We start from the raw sequence: 17,345 nt of genomic DNA on the forward strand, positions 1-17,345 counted from the left end.
TGAAGAATTCAATAAAATTTTCTTTGATTTTATATGTCAGATATTCAACTTATATGTCAACTTATTCAACTTATCCATATATATGTCAACTTGAAAAAAGCATATTCAACTTATCCATATATATGTCAGATTCATTCAGAATATTATGTGGGGTAGGCCGCAGAGATTGCCAGGGACACCATAGCCTCTGCTTGGTTTGCATATATATATATATATATATATAATTAATCACAAGAATAAATTGTTATATTATTTGCCATAAAAAGCAATTGCAATTTTTGTAGTAGAAATGGACCACAGAGATTGCCAGGGACACCACAGCCTCAGCTTTATTACCCTTTCTGAAAGAAATTGGTTGTTTCTCTCCCATCATCACATCACATGTGCGTGTCAGTTAATATATAAATTGGGAAAATTACAAATGGTACGGTATTTGAGAAAAAAAGTCTAAATATACGATTATATAAGTTTATTACAAATTTACGGTATAATTGTTATTTCTCCTATTTGTAACTTCTGCTTTAGTCTCCATCTACAAATTAATTCTTTGTTTTTGCTGAATCACCCATCCAATGATTCCAACAGTAGTATAAATGTTTTTTTTATAATATGCTACTTTTATATATAAATATATATCAACTAAATTTATTTTGTCTTTTTGCTAATATTTTCCATTTTTTTTGTCTTTGTAGTCTACATTTTTTTTCCTATATCTCTTTTTTTTGTTTTTTTTAATATTTTACTTTTTACTTGATATTTAAATAGGTTAACAAAGCATTATATAGACAAAACAATTATAATATTGCTTTAAGAAAACATATAATATTACTATTAAAAATAAACTTATTTTAATTAAGTCAATCAATAAATTAGTAATATATATGTTGAGAGATGTTATAAAAATAACAAAGGATAAATAATTAAAAAAAATTGATCAAACTAAATAAATTTATGTTTTATTTATTGCTTTCGAATTCAATATCCATGATTACTAAAAAAAATCAATATCTATGAGTTACATTAGTTATTGGTTTAATAATTATATATTACAATATAGTTAATGATCGTCACAATATTATTATTTTAATATTTTTAAATTAGAATTATAAATCTTTGTTACAATTATGCTAATAAAAATTATATAATGTTTTTGTAAATATTAGTTACAAAATATATTTTCTAATTATAAAACTAGTTTAAGAAACTTTTGTTACAAAAATAAATTTTTTAGTTACAATTTAATCTCTTTTTAAACTAATTTTTTAAATATTAATTACAAAAATGTAAAAATTGTTTACCATTTAATAATAGATGTTTACAAATTTGTAACAAATATTTACAATTGTAACATGTATTTACAAATTTGTAATAGATTTTCATATATTTTTTATATTTTAATGTATTTTTGTAGATTTCCCTTAATAAAGTGTTTTATAAATAATGAATATCTTAAATTTATATTTTTGAGTTGTATAGTATAAATAAGATGGTTCCTGTAATTTTTTGGTATAATATTATAACAATATGAAAAAATATATTATTTTTATGTAAATTTTGGTTACGATCTCTTAACAATAAATTATTTTCGTAAATGTTAGTTACAAAAAATATCTTTCAAAGTTATGAAACTAAATTTGTAAACTATTGGTACAAAAATAAAAAATTTAGTTACGAATTTGTTCGTAAGTTTTATGTAAAAAAAAAATACAATTCTAAAACTGATTTTTGTAAATATTATTTACAAACATGTAACAGATGTTTACAATTTTGTAACAGATATTTACAAGTTTGTAAACGTTGATCACAAAAAATTGTATTTTACCACTTTTATTTACAATTTTTCCACTCCGTATTTACGCTTTTGCCACTCCGTGTTTTTATCAAAAAATTTCGTATTTTTGTAATGTACCGTATTTTTCATATTTTTTTTAACTCTTAGTGTATTTTTGTAAATTACCCATATAAATTTGGTGACATGTATAATCGTTTTCAATATGAAATATTCAGTCTCACCTGTATAAGTTTGTGTATATATATATATATATATATTAATAAATGTGGGTGGTCGTGTATATGTGTGTAGCCGTGTATGTATGTGTATATATATATTAATATACATATGACCTTGTGTACATATAAATATATATATATATCTTCTATATATAATAAGTGTGTAGATGTATAATTCATATAATAATATAACATAAACACACATTAAATTGGACCTTTTTGTGGACCCAGAAGATTGTTAAAGGATAATGTTCAATATTGGTGTTTGGTTGACGTCAATATATATATGCAATTAATCACCAGAATAAATGCTTATATTCTTTGTTTTTTTCTTCTGAAAGGAATAGTAATCCCTAGCTACTTCTCGACTATATATAAAACAATTGCAATGTTTGTAGTAGCAAATGGACCACAGAGATTGCCAGGGACACCACTGCCTCAGCTTTCGACCCCTACCCTATTCTGATTCTCGACTCTATCCCAAACCTATTCCGACTATGACCCTATATCCGACCCTATTTCGATGCCTGACCCTCTCTTGACTCACGACCCCGACCCCCGAAAATTTAAATATGTTAAATTGTTACATAAATTTAAAAAAACAAAAATTAGGTAGCATCTCCCTTATATTAATGACCTAGTTAAAAAAAACAATTCAAATATCACACAATAAATTTATTCCTTATATCTTCGCAACACACAAAAATTATCCAGAAACTACTTCACTAATATAGGCAAGTTCATAACCTTTCGTTATCACTACCACATACACTATGTATCTCAAAATCTACTTCACTATAAATGAATATTTAGGATATTCAAATTCCTACAATTGTATTGTATAATAATATTAAATCAACAAATAAGAGACATACCTCTTACAATTAACAAACCAAGAGAGATCTTAATCGGTAAACACATACCTAAGTTTTTCCTTTCAATGAAACTGATGAACACAAAAAACAATCAATATATATACACATGTGAAAAATAATATATATATATAAAGGTACATACACAAACATATATATATATATATTTATATATACACAAAGTCACATATGTATTAATATATATATACACATACATACATGCTTACACACATATATACTTGTTAATGAAATTTTTTTTCTAGGAACATCCCTCGGGCAACTAGACTGTTAATTAAGTCTGAAATACCTCATAATTTGTGCTTTGGTTGCAAGAAAATGCCCGAAGGTGAAATCGACTATGATTCACATCGATAGCAGAACTTTAACTATCAACAGTCAACTGGAACGATCTTTATTAGTCAAATTGTGTCTTGGAACATCCCGGACGTAATCAAACCGTTGATTAGATCTGAAATATCTCATAACTAGCCAAGGTTATCAAAAACTACTACCTTGGGATTAGATCGGCAATGATTGCACATCGAGTTTATAAAATTTTCAAGCACTTTTGCTGGCGAATTTCACGAAATGTGCCGCTGAAAGTGTTTTTCCCAGCGCATTTCACGAAATGCACCACTATAAGTATTTTTCCCGACGCTTTTCACGAAATGCACCACTAAAATTCTAGTAATGTAGTTTGTTTAATTAGTGTATATTTGTTATTCTTGAGTCTCATCGACCATAAACAAACCATTAATTAGGTTTGAAATACTCAATAATTAGCCAGGGGTTGCAAAAAAACTACTACCCTAGGGTGAGATCGACTATGATTCATACTGATAGCAGAACTTTGATCACTAACAGTCAAGAAGAACAGTATTGGTTAGTAAAATTGTTAATCATGGAACATCATGCGGGCAATCAGATTGTTGATTAGGTCTTAAATACCCCATAATTTGAGCTTTCGTTGCAAGAAACTATTGCTGGAGTGATATTGACTATGATTCACATCGATAGCAAAATTTTAACCATCAACAGTCAACTTGAATGGTCTTTATTAGTAAATTGTATATCTTGGAATATTTCGGGCATAATCAAATCGTTAATTAGATATGAAATATCTCATAATTAGTCAAGGTTGTCGGAACCTACTACCTCGGGATAAGATCGGTGATGATTACAAATCGAATTTATAAAACTTTCAAACACTTTTGCCGGCGATGCGCCACTGAAAGTGTTTTTCCGGCACATTTCACGAAATGCGCCACTAATAAGTACTTTTTCCGTCACTTTTCGCGAAATGCGGCACTAAAAGTCTAAACACATATACCGACAAAAGTAAAGAAAAGTCTGATCACCAAAAGGTGATGACTTTTGCCAGCGCATTACGGAAAAAGCGACTTTTACCGGCACATTACGGAAAAGAGCCGGCAAAATTGACTTTTACCGGCATATAAAAAAGCCGGCAATTATTTAGAGTTTTGGCAGTGCGTTTCATGAATAGCGTCGAGAAAAGTCATTTTTCTTGTAGCGGTGGTTGGTTGTATAGTTCACGTACGTCAACATCTACATCTACTATTAATCACACAAATAAATGCTTGTCTTCTAATGGCTATAAGTGGCAGTGGCCATGTAGAGAAAATTATAAGAGTATAGAACAAATAAGATTTTTATTACTAATAAAGGAAGGAAGAATGAAGTAGTTTATAATCACACGAATAAATGCTTATCTTCTATTAATGGCTTCTCGGCTACCGTATTACTATTTCTCTTTAAAAAAAGGTGTATTATTCATAAAATAATATAACATAAACGCACATTAAATTGGACCCTTTCTGTGGACCCAGAAGATTGTCAAAGGATAATGTTGATGAAAACGTTTATTACAATTAATATTGCTGGTTGGTAGACGTCAATATATAGATATATATGCAATTAATCACAAGAATAAATGCTTATATTCTTTGTTTTTTTCTTCGGAAAGGAATAGTAATCCCTAGCTACTTCTCGATTATATATAAATACCAGTAGTTTGTAGTAGCAATGGCAATGGTTTTATAATGATAATTATTTAAAAATAATAAAATCATAGGTTTTATAACTTAAATCAAATTTAATTAAACTTAAACTCACTGATAAGATGTTACACCCAGATTTCGAGACCCGAGATTGTGATCTCAAAAGCTGGACTCGTCAATTGCGAGCTCGAAATATCAGAACCGCATGTGCATGACTCAGGTGTCGTTCTTTCTGAGCTCGAAGACATTTTTTAACCTCGACGTTCTTTCTGAGCTCGAAAGAGTTAGCTTCGAAATATGCCCGATGACGGGTGTCTACGGATCAAGCAGTCCGAGCCTGGCACGAGTATAACCTCGGAGTGTGACAGCCTCGGTTGTATCCACCCGCTCCGAGCTGGTCTTGGGGAAATGTACCTAACTCATAGCTTATCTATAGACTTTGACCGGTATGATGCTGATTGCCGACCTCGAACAACTTAGTGAGTCATCTGATGAGACGCAGTCCATGCATTCAAAAGATATTTATTGTTATAACTTCCCTACATTAAAGGGATATTAACTAGTCTATTATAAGCCCCCTGGTCTTCAGGGGACACTTCCTTGTATATAGGAGTTAGAGAATTTAATATCATTATTTCCATTACTAAATTGGAGTATCTTCCCGAAACATGTGGGAATGAATTTTAAGAACCTTCTATAAATAGAGAGGTCATGAACATTTGGAAGGAGGGGATAGGGGATATCTTGAGGAAATTTCTGGAGAATTTATCCCTCAAGGATTTCCTCAAATTTCCAAAGTCTTAATAAAATTGCTGAACCACGTAAAATTCCTGTTGTTAATTGCTGAACCACGTAAAATTCCTGTTGTTTTGCTAATATTATTCATCTGCGTCATAGTTTCTATTGTTTACTCGCTCTACATTTTAAGTTGACGAAAGGCGGCGTCAATATAAGAATAATATAATATTAAACATAAGTTTAATATTATATTGACGAAAGGCAGCGCATTAGGTAAAATGCGCTAGCAAAAGTATTTCTCACATAAGTTTCGAAATGGACAAGGCAAGAATTTTCCCACTCAACTTTTGCCGGCGCATTACAAAATGCGCCGCTAAAAATATACTTTTTTCGGTACATTTCGCGAAATACGCCAGTAAAACTCTATTAATGTAATTTCGCGGTGGTTGGTTGTATAGTTCACGTATGTCAACATCTACATCTGCAATTAATCACACAAATAAATGCTCGTCTTCTAATGGTTATAAATGGCAGTGGCCATGTAGAGAAAATTATAAGAATATAGAACAAATAAGATTTTTATTTCTAAAAAGGGAACAAGGGAAGGAAGAATGAAGAAGTTTATAATTGCAATAAGTTTATAATCACACGAATAAATGCTTATCTTCTAATAATGGCTTCTAATGGTGGCCATGAAGAGAACATTGTTGTAGAGTGTTTTCTTTTAGTATCTTTTTTTCCTTTAATTTTTTTTAAAAAAAAAAAAAATCTATAATCCTATTTCTATTAATAATTATTTTTTCCCCTCTTGTTTTCTTATATTTCTTAATAATAATTCTTCCATATAAACATGTTTACAACCTCTAAGTTTGTCGTAAACGTGTTTTTATTTTATATAGAAATCGTCATAGAAACTTACGATTTGGAGTTGTTCTTTGATAATGAAACTAAGGTATGTATTTTAAAATCTTTATTATAATTGTTAATTTTTTTGTTTTTTATTTAATTTCAAAAATATACATTAATTCAACTTTTTATGATTTTTACTGCTATTGGTTAATTCATTTTGTCTAAAATTATAATTGAGGCTGAGTTATATTAGTAGAGAAAGTTTCTAGCAAATATTTTGCAGACTCGAAATAATAATCTACTAATAATTTTTAGATTTTTATTTTTATTTAGGATTTATTTTAGTTTTATTATAAAATAAGTATTAAAATGTTATAAAAAGGCCTATTTTATGATATATTTTTTCTTGATGTTACATTAAATTTTTTGTTGATTAGTACAGATGTGGGAAAAGATAAGTACTTTGACGATGAAGCATTCTCTAGAAGGGACATCTGGAAATTAACAAAGAAAAAAGGAGAAAAAAGAGAGGCAACATATATATAGACCTTGATTTTATCCTATTGATCAAAATACTAGAGAAATTAATTAATGAAATACAACATGTAATAATTACATATTTCTTGATGTTAAGCCTAATTTTCCAAGAAAAAGCACACACATGAAAAATTCAATAAAATTTTCTTTGATTTTATTATTGATTCACTCAGAATATTATGTGGGGTAAGCATCAATCAATGCTACACAAGTTGTCTGAGGCCGCAGAGATTGCCAGGGACACCATAGCCTCTGCCCTGCTTTAATAATATCATACTCACTTTCCATATATAATTGAAAGAAATTTCTCTTCACTATTGCCCTCTCTCCCATCATCACATGTGTCAGTCATTTATTTGAAACAAATAATTTGTAACACTTTTTTAATTAAACACCTGTATTATTATTTTCCTTTAAAAAAAATTGTTTTATTTATAAAATAACATAACATAAACACACATTGAATTGAACCTTTGTGTGGACCCAGAAGATTGTTACAATTAATATTGGTGGATGCGGCCAGGCAACGGTGGTTGGTTGTATAGTTCACACGTACACGCCAAAGTATGCAAATTAATCACACAATTAAATGCTTGTCTTCTAATGGCTATAAATAGCAGTGGCCATGAAGAGAAAATTATAAGAATATAGAACAAACTAAGATTTTTATTTCTAAAAAAGGAAGGAAGAATGAAGAAGTTTATAACTGCAATAGTGTTTGTAGTAGCAATGGCGATGGTTGTGGGGTGCTTTGGTCGAGTAATCCCCGATGAGATTGATCTGAATCTGAATAATGCTGAAAATCGGTGTAGGGTGCCTGGTGAATACTGTAGTGCTTTCGAATTCAAAGATTGCTGTCTCGGACTGTATTGTGAAGGTCCTATTATAGGTGAGAGTAAAAGATGTGTCCAAGATCCACAGTGTTCCCAAGCTGGTCAACAATGTTATTTCGTGCCTGGCTCTCCGCCTAAACCGTGTTGCTATGGGTTGCATTGCAGTGACTTGATCGGAACTTGTGTTGCCAAAAATGGAATGGCGTTAGAAGCTGCAGAAATCGTCTCAACTTCATCAACATATTAATCACAAGTACTCTTAATGTACTTGAGAAACTATTTAATTAATTAGCAGGGGCATAGATATGCATTATCTATAAATAATAGTCCCTGTTTGTTTCTTATATTCTATGCTTCTTAAAACTGTTTGGTGGCTCCATCTATGTATGTGTATGTGTGGTTTGTTTTAATGAAGAAAAGTATCCATATGTTAGGGGGCTTTTGTTTCTTGGTTTGGTTTTGCTTGAGATCACACCTCCCTTCCCTTGGACATATATTAAAATATTTTATTTTAGGTTTAATTATTATAAAATAAGTATTAAAATGATATGAAAGGGTCTATTTATATTATAATTTTTTTTTTGCTTTGATGTTACATTAAATTTTTTCTTGATATCCAATTTCGAAATTGATTAGTTTGTACAGCTATGGGAAAAGAAAATAAAAAAAGGGCAACATATGGACCCGATTATGCACCTATTGATCAAAATACTAGAGAAATTAATTAATGTAATAAGGATGTGCATATGTGCAGATAAGAAGATAAGATTATGGATTTTTTTTTTCCATTTATCTTTCAATAAAAGAATAAAACAAGTAAAAAATGATTCTTGAAATGCATGTGAGCTCATCATATTCAACTTATCCATATATATGTCAGATTCAATCCATACATAATCTCATTCAAAAGAAAATAAGTCCATAATCTTGATTTTATTATGAGCACACCAAGACTAAGATATAACATTACATTGCATAAAAATAAGACATTTGCTAGAAATACAAATTTACAGCTGGTTTATTAATTGGTTTTGACAAAAATTTCCCACAAATTTATAAAAGTTATTTCAAATAATATTTTCATAACTGAATAGAATAAAATATAGATTAATCTATTAAAAGAATCAAATATTAATATTTTCACGTGAAAAGAGAGTTAGAATCAATGGCATTCACTATTTATATGTAAGCATACAAATTTATCCCAAAGTGACAAATTCACACAAATTTTCATATGTACAATTTTTTTTTAGATTTGATGATACTATTCATTATACAAAATGTAATAATGAGGTACAAAAAAAAATTTGATTGAAAAAAAAAAGAAGAAAAATAGCCCCCCAGCCTCATCACCCAAACCCCCGAAACCCATCACTTGACCCCAACCCCGAGCCCCATCACCCAACCCCAACCCTGTGATGACCCTACTAATTCTAAGACTTAGGACCATTAAAACTAATATACATAGATGCTACTCTTAAGAAAACATACATACGAAACATGCATAACTTTATTAAAACAACAAAGTAAATGTTGAAAATACTTAAATGCGGGGTATGTGATCCCATTGTTTGAAAAATAAAACATAGCTTTGACATAATTAAAATTTCTTACAAAATCAAGAGCGGAAAATACATAGAAAACATAATTAAAAAGACTGAAAATGACGTCATCCTCGAATCGTTCACGCAGTCCACTGAATCCATTCTTCCTCAATACACAATCCCAAGCTGCCAAGAATCTTTCCGCCGCCATAACTATTTTCCTAAATACATAAAAATAAAGAAATGAGACTAATGCCCAGCAAGGAAAATCTACTAAAAGCATAAAACATAAGCATAAACATATGACTATAAAAATGTATACCATACAAGACTACAACATTAATGGCCATTATGACATGTGATAAACCATCTATGTCCCCTGTCTAATATCTGAGGTAGGTTAGATCACATGATAGTATATGATAACCCATCTAAGTCATCTATCTAATATCTGAGGTAGGGTAAATCATAACTCTAAAAAACATAACATAAAATTATCATAACATATTATTCATACACATAACATATAACATATAGAAACTATCATATTTTCCTTACTAATACCGGGATGTGAGAACAAAGGCGGGATTTTGGAACACTCCTAAAACCAACAAGAAGAATGGTGAGTATTTCTAAAAGAAAAAGATGATAAAGAAAGAACTACACCACCGAGAAGGAAAGCTTACCGAAAGGAAATCTTAAGTTCAAAGAAATTAAATACCTAACCAAGATTTGAAAATAATAAGTTAGGATATGAATGAAAACTGAATGAAACTAAAGGATTAAACTGAAATGCACTTAAGATTTGGATTAGCTTTGAATGTATAGAACCGAACTACACCTCGATATCGAAAAACCTTACTTCCCAAGTGTTTTGAAAGCTTAAAATGATAAAGCTTATAACCCAACCCAAGTGTTTAACACTCTATAGTAATTCTAGCAGCTCGAAGGCTCTGAACACAGCTTGAAGAATGAGAAAAATAGCTGGGTACTAGGTCCTATTTATAAAGTTCAAGAATGAAAAGATCTTCTTTTAGCTTGAATAAAAATAATGAGTATTTAATTGAAAAACATTTGAAAATTCGTTCAGCAGAGGTTTAAGACTCGGTGAAAACGTTCAGAGGCTAGCTAAGAGGTTAAGGATTAAATTGAGCTCGGTTTCAAAATTATTTAAAAATACAACCCTAGGGCCGATATATCGCCCATTGTAGGTGATATATCGCCTGGGCCTATGCTTTGATTGTTCGTCGATTCGTTTGTGCGAAGTTCACGTGTTTTTCGTATTCCCCGTGTGGCGATATATCGGCTTCTACACTGCAATATATCGGCATACGTGAATATATTAAACACGTAATTGCACATTCTTAGCTTAATTTGAAATGATAAAATAGATTGGCTGAATAATACGAGATTCCAGCAGGTTCTGGAAGAGGCTAGAGCTTCTGGAAACCTTTGTTTTTGAAAAAAATGCTTAAATCCTCAAATAATCATGGTGATGACACATGTCATGCTCTTATTGGTCTTGAAAGATTCTAGCATTTTCTTGAACTTTCTTTTTATTAAACTATAGCTAAATCTTTAAATAAACATGCACATGGCAAGTGTCATGCTCTTATTAATCCTATCTAAACCTTATAGTATAATAAATATCATAAATATAATCTGATATATTAATCGAACCTTAGGTTATAATTAATATTCTTAAACTATAGGTTAAACTTATAAAATCTATAAGTATTGCTACGAGTGTCCAACTAAGTCCCAGTTTGAAACAAAATCCACAGTAGTAAACATACTATAACTACTACTACTGCTACTACTGCTGCTACTACTGCTACTACTGCTAGCAGTAGTAGCAGCAGTAGCAGTAGCAGTAGTAGCAGTAGTAGTAGTAGTAGTAGTAGTAGTAGTAGTAGCAGTAGTAGTACTAGTAGCAGTAGTAGCAGTAGTAGTAGTAGTAGCAGTAGTAGTAGCAGTAGTAGCAGTAGTAGCAGTAGCAGTAGTAGTAGTAGTAGTAGTAGTAGTAGTAATGCCCCGAAATCCCTAACGCGGTTTAATGGCTGGATTAGTAGGCGGGGAGGGCCATAACTGTTTAATTATGCCATTAAATGAATATATGCATGTGTTATGTGAATTATATTATAATATGATGTTATATACATGCATGTGGGTTCACATTTTTTTATTAAACTGTTTTGGCAATTTGGCCCGTTTAGGGCATATTTGTGTATTTGGGTGCATATTATGATTTACGAATGAGATCCCATCATTATGGAGATATATTCGAGCTATTTGGCATGAGACGGTCTTATATAATGGATTAGCGGTTTTTTCATAATGGGGTCAATTATTGGGTAATGAGAAAGTTTATTTGATGATAAATTGGGAATATTTGAGATCAGGAGGAAATTCCGGAGGTTTTGATTATAATATCCTCGGGGGTGTTTTCGGGACCTCGAGCACTAGGTTTTATTTGAGGTTACTTAAGCTTGAAGTAGCTTGTCAGATAGAACGTACGTTAGAAATTACTTTCTCTCTCCTTCGTTAGTTCATTTTACCGTTCGAAGCTTTTTCGAAGAAATCTCTAGTTCTAGGAGTCGGAATCAAGTGAGGATCGAAGCATAGCGATCCTAGGAAAGATTAGAAGCTTCTTAACCGAAGGATTTGACGGAAAACAACCCAATTGAAGGTAATCTAATTTTTAAGTTTTTAGAGTTTCTAAGCTTCGAATTGGATTTTGTGAATCGTTGAGTTTTTGGTTCGATTGAGCCTTGGGTTTTGACGCTTTTGGACCATTGGGAAGCTTGGGAACCTTAATTTTGGGATTTGGAAATGTTTAGGCATGTTTTTGGACGATTTGGGAAGTTGAAAACCGAGTTTGGGCATGCTCTAGGTTGGGGGTCGCGGCCTTGTTCTTGGAGTGCCGCGGCCCTAGCTCGAAGAAGCAGGTGGAGCGATTTTGCCTTTGCTGGGCGCCGCGGCCCTAGGTGTAGGGCGCCATGGCCCTTGCTCCTGGAATGGCTAGGGGACGCGGCCCAAGGTGTTAGGACCGCAGCCCTTGGACAGGTTTGAGCCCGTTTGAGTGTTTTGGCCCCAGAAACATAGTTTTAGGCCTCCGAATTGTTCATACTACCTAGATTAGTGTGGATTGATGTCCCGGAGGCTAGATATTGGTTTGGGAACCTATGTTGTTCATTTTATTGATGGTGTCCCTTATTTGGTTATGATTAGGTGACCGTTAAAAGACTTAAAGTCAGATCGTTCTCAAGGGTCATTCTTTTATTCATTCTAGCTCGAATCAAAGGTAAGAAAACTGCACCCCATATGTGACATGCGTGATTATAATTGAGGCATGTTGAATGTTTAAATGTGGACTTTGATTGCATATTAAATGCTTAGCATACATGCTCATCTATGAATGGCACTGACTCATTAGTCAGGGATTGGCAATATTGTCAATATTAACTGTGAAGCTGTGACTCATTAGTCAAGTTCGACAGTAGTACTGAGCACTGATCACATGGCATTGACTCATAAGTCAAGGACGGTTTTAGCATATTTAATGCAAGCCTACAAAGATTAGATCTAATCGACATCTGCATTGAATGACTCAAATGAGCATCAATGTCGAAACGACCTCAAGTTCGATGAATATTAAAAAGCGCTTGTCTAGCCAAACGCTAGTCATTTAGAGCCAGAGCTAGAAAGCGCTTGTTTAAGCTAGTGACTTACTCATCAGTCACTCATTGGATTAAGGCTATAAGCCTCAGTATGATTAACAGAACTTTAAGTGTTAAATCACTTATCTGTTCAGAGCTATAAGCTCTGTGTGATTGTAATGATCATCATCTGATATTATTTACATGCAATATTGTGTTTTCTTGCTGGGCTTTGGCTCATGGGTGCAATGTGGTGCAAGTAAAGGGAAAGAAAAGCTCACCCAGCCTTGAGTGGAGAGCTTAGGTGGCGTTGTGTACATATGCAGTCGCTTGACCACCACGGCCAAGGAGTTCTCAGAAGAACTAGGGGGTTTACCCTAATTTTTGCCGCTTAGGTCGGCGAATTGTAAATTTCAAACAGTAATGACCATTTTGATTTGTAAATAACTTGTAAATGTTCTGGTGGTCCCATGAACAGATTTTAATAAAATATATCTATTCTTTTTAATTGGTTTTACACCTTAACCTATTAATGACACTTAGAAGTACGTTTTTAACCAAATGACTCCGGTAACGAGTTAAATTTCCAGTTCACCGTCACGATCCCGGGGTAACCGGGGTGTTACACTAACTAGCTAAGTAATCATTCTGAGACTCTACAAACCCCGAGCCCCCTGTCCTCATAGCCCAAACCCATACCCTGAGCCCCATGACTCCCCGACCTCACAACACATAGAGATAGAAAGAGAGATTAAGAGAGAGTACGTACCTAGCGTCCTAAGCCCCTGTTGTAAGCCTTGAGCCCTCGCCAAGGCGTTCACTGAATGAGTCTCGTTAATGTTGATTCGGAGAAGAGAAGTGCATAAACATATTTCAAAGAAGAGAAGAGAGGCGGAACAAATGAAAAGTTGTGCAAATTTTTTTTCTATATATACATAAGTATTAGCGGCAGGACCCTCCGCTATTATTATTCTCCCTCTGCTAATAGTATTATTAGCGATGGATAGTACGCCTTTAATAATATTAATTATCACTGCTAATAATTCTAAATAATAAATTTCGAGAATTTTCCTTGGTATTTACTCCACCACAATTTTGGAAGCTTATTTGAGGCTGGAAATGCATCATGTAAAAACTCCAGTATTCCATCAAATATTTTGTTGGGAATTTTGCCAACTACTTTGAAATGCATCAACTTCACTAGGAAATTCAATTATGTGTAATTATGACACCAAGAGAATAAAATAAAAAATTATCACTAGGTGATAATAACACACTATTATATCTTTGGTAATAATTTCTTATTACCAAAGAAAAACAAATTTTATTAAATATTGTTTTTATAATGACTTATTCTCTTTGAAGTTAATTATATTATTTTATGATAATCTAACTGTAATATATTTGAGTGTAAATATTATTAAAATTATTTAAATTTCACATATATTTTTTTCTAACTTCAAATATTAATTTTAATTACAATTACAATTAATGGTTAATCTTTTACAATTAAATTAATTTTAATAATTATTAAGATTATGTTTAACTAGCTAATTAATAAACATACAACCCCTTCTGTCTTCTAAAACGCCTAATCCCCATCCGTGGCTCTCGGTAAGAGGGCTGAGAGGTTTTTTTTTTTGAAGAAGTGATGTTAATCGATTTTATCAAAAAATTTGTTTTGTATTTTTTTTTTAGATTTTTTTTGTTTAATATTTTTTTTTAGATTTCAATTGATTTTGAAAATTTAAAATCAATTTAAATAAATTTTTAATATGTTAAAATACATTTTTAAGCATTATTTTTTGTTGACCCACGATTTGGCCAATTGACACGGAGTCAAAATATGATTGAAATAGACGAATGTAAAGAGAATAACGTGATGACAAAAGTAAAGAAAACACAGTGATTTATAGTAGTTCGGCCCCAGGATCTGGTAATGACCTACGTCCACTTAGAATGATATTGATATATAATCAAAAGTATGATCAGAGAACTTGGGTTCAATGAGTTTCAACACTTCTGACCAACAATACAAGTTTGCTAAGAGAAATTCTATAATTCCTATGATTCAGAAGCCAAAAGTCCTTTTCCTTGAGCCATCTCTTGCTATTTATAGGCCCAAGGAGGGTTACAAAATATTGTTATAGATAATATCCCCTGAATATTAGGATATTCCGAAGATTACATGAGATAAATTCGGGATTCATAAAGATCTTCCCATAAATGTTGCCTTGTTTGTGGAACTACCGACCAGACTGGTCGCGAGTAAGACAGGCTTGTCCTGCTTCTGGTGTGCCTCCTGGTAGATACCCTGGCAGACGCTTCCAGGTATCAGCCACGTGTCAAGAGATTATTCGCCACGTCACAAATGCTAATTTATTGGATAACATTTGCCCCCCAAAGTTTATTTACTACGAACAGTAAATAAACTTTGAACGAACGACTCTTCGGTAACCCCTCCTGACGTGTCAGAACCCTTCGTGTGTTCTTGAAAAAAGCAACCCACTCCTGTCTAATCATGACTTTTCAGTTCCCCAGAAACAATTTCGACGACCATCACGTTCCCCCATACTTCGAAAAAGGAAAACTAATGATTACGCCTTTTTAATATCAGAGACAGACTTATATAAGATCACCAGAGCCATTTCTTTTCTTTTCACGCACGCCATTATTCTGCCAAAAACCCTAAAAACCAGAGCTTTACCTTCTCCGGCGAACGTTCCCTTGTGCTTTCAAGACTCAGACGGTGGGCTCATTGATTTCCGAAGTTCTCTCTTCCACCTTCACGACCATTTTCCCTGGTAAGTTACTGAAACCCCATGCTTCTAATTTCTCGTGGTGCATGCTTTTTAATGGTGTACTGTTTAAGTCTCTTGGCTTCTGGTTTTTAGGCGCCTGTAGGTAGAATGTTTTTGTAGGCAGAGTAGGCTTATGAGTTAGTTTAAAACCCAGGATCATGCTTTTTAGGACGTAAAACCGAAGTAACATTTCGATTTTTAAGCCAGTTGAAAAAAATAATTTTTCCCGCCCTAAGGGGAGTTGAAAAAGCTTTTCAGGAAAACTTTTCACTTTCACCCTTTAATCCGTTTTTCAAACTGTTCGCATAGAAAGATTTAGTTTCTTGTTAGAATGCTGTTGTATAAAGGCTTAACTTTTATACTCGACCAGCGTTATTCTAAAAGCCTTCTAGAGTTCTCTAACCTCACCTCCCCATTCTTCTGTTTGCATATTTTAATGCCAGATTTGTGGGGAGGTGAGAGACCCATCGACAACGACCTCCTCGCCCAGCTGCTCGAGGGAGAAGAACAACCAACCGATCGCATTCACCAGATACCTTTCTCGCGAGCCTCTTCCAGACCACATCCTTCTCCTCCGATGGCTCATTCAAAGTCTTCTGGCAAGAAAAGGCCCGAGTCTGAAAGTAACCCTACTTCTCCTGCCCAGCCTGGCTCGCAGGCTGGGGTTCCTTTGACCAGTGGTCGAGAAAATCTTGTTCCTGACCCTAATATTCAAACTAGGGCTCGTCCTTGTCATCGGAATCCGCCTGATGTCGAGTGGTATACCTCCCCAGCTAGTTCGGTGACCCCTCGAATGGTTGCCAACTGCTTCAGAAAATTCCCCCTTACGGGGGTAACCATTACGCGTCCCACTGCGGACCAGAGGGCTAACCGCCCAGGAGGGGCGAACAGCGCTGGTCCCGATACCACATTGAGGCGGGAGCATATCTCCCTCTTCATCCATTTTTTGTGGGGGTGGCCAATTACTTTGGTGTCGCCCCTTTTCAAATAACTCCCAATGGATATAGGATGCTGGACGCGCTCTATATCCTATACAAACTTAACAAATGGCCAGAACCTTCACATCATGAGGTCAACTACCTCTTTGATCTCAAGTCCAACCCTCAGCACAACGGGACGGGCTTTTTTCACTTCTGCCACCAGGAAACCGGCCGGACGTTCTTGAGTGGCGCTACCCATATCTCGAACGTGGGGCATTACAATAAGGAGTACTTCTTTACTCCGGACATAGCCAGTAACAACTTGGCCTTCGCGAGAGGAGGTAAGAGCTTATCTTTTCGCTGGTCGATACCTTTCCCCAGAATATACTCTTTCCCTTTTTCTCAAACCTGACCTGTTTTTCAGGCCCTTGGTTACGTCCGACTCCAACACCAGACATGGTGTTGAGGTCCAATGCTCTGGCCAGGATGTCTGATGCAGCGAAAAGCGTCAAGGCCTTGATCATTGAAAACAACCTGAGGTCATTTGGCCTCCTGGCTCCTCGC

The sequence above is a fragment of the Humulus lupulus genome, chromosome 6 (assembly GCF_963169125.1).
Source record: "Humulus lupulus chromosome 6, drHumLupu1.1, whole genome shotgun sequence".
Classification (NCBI taxonomy): Eukaryota; Viridiplantae; Streptophyta; class Magnoliopsida; order Rosales; family Cannabaceae; genus Humulus; species Humulus lupulus.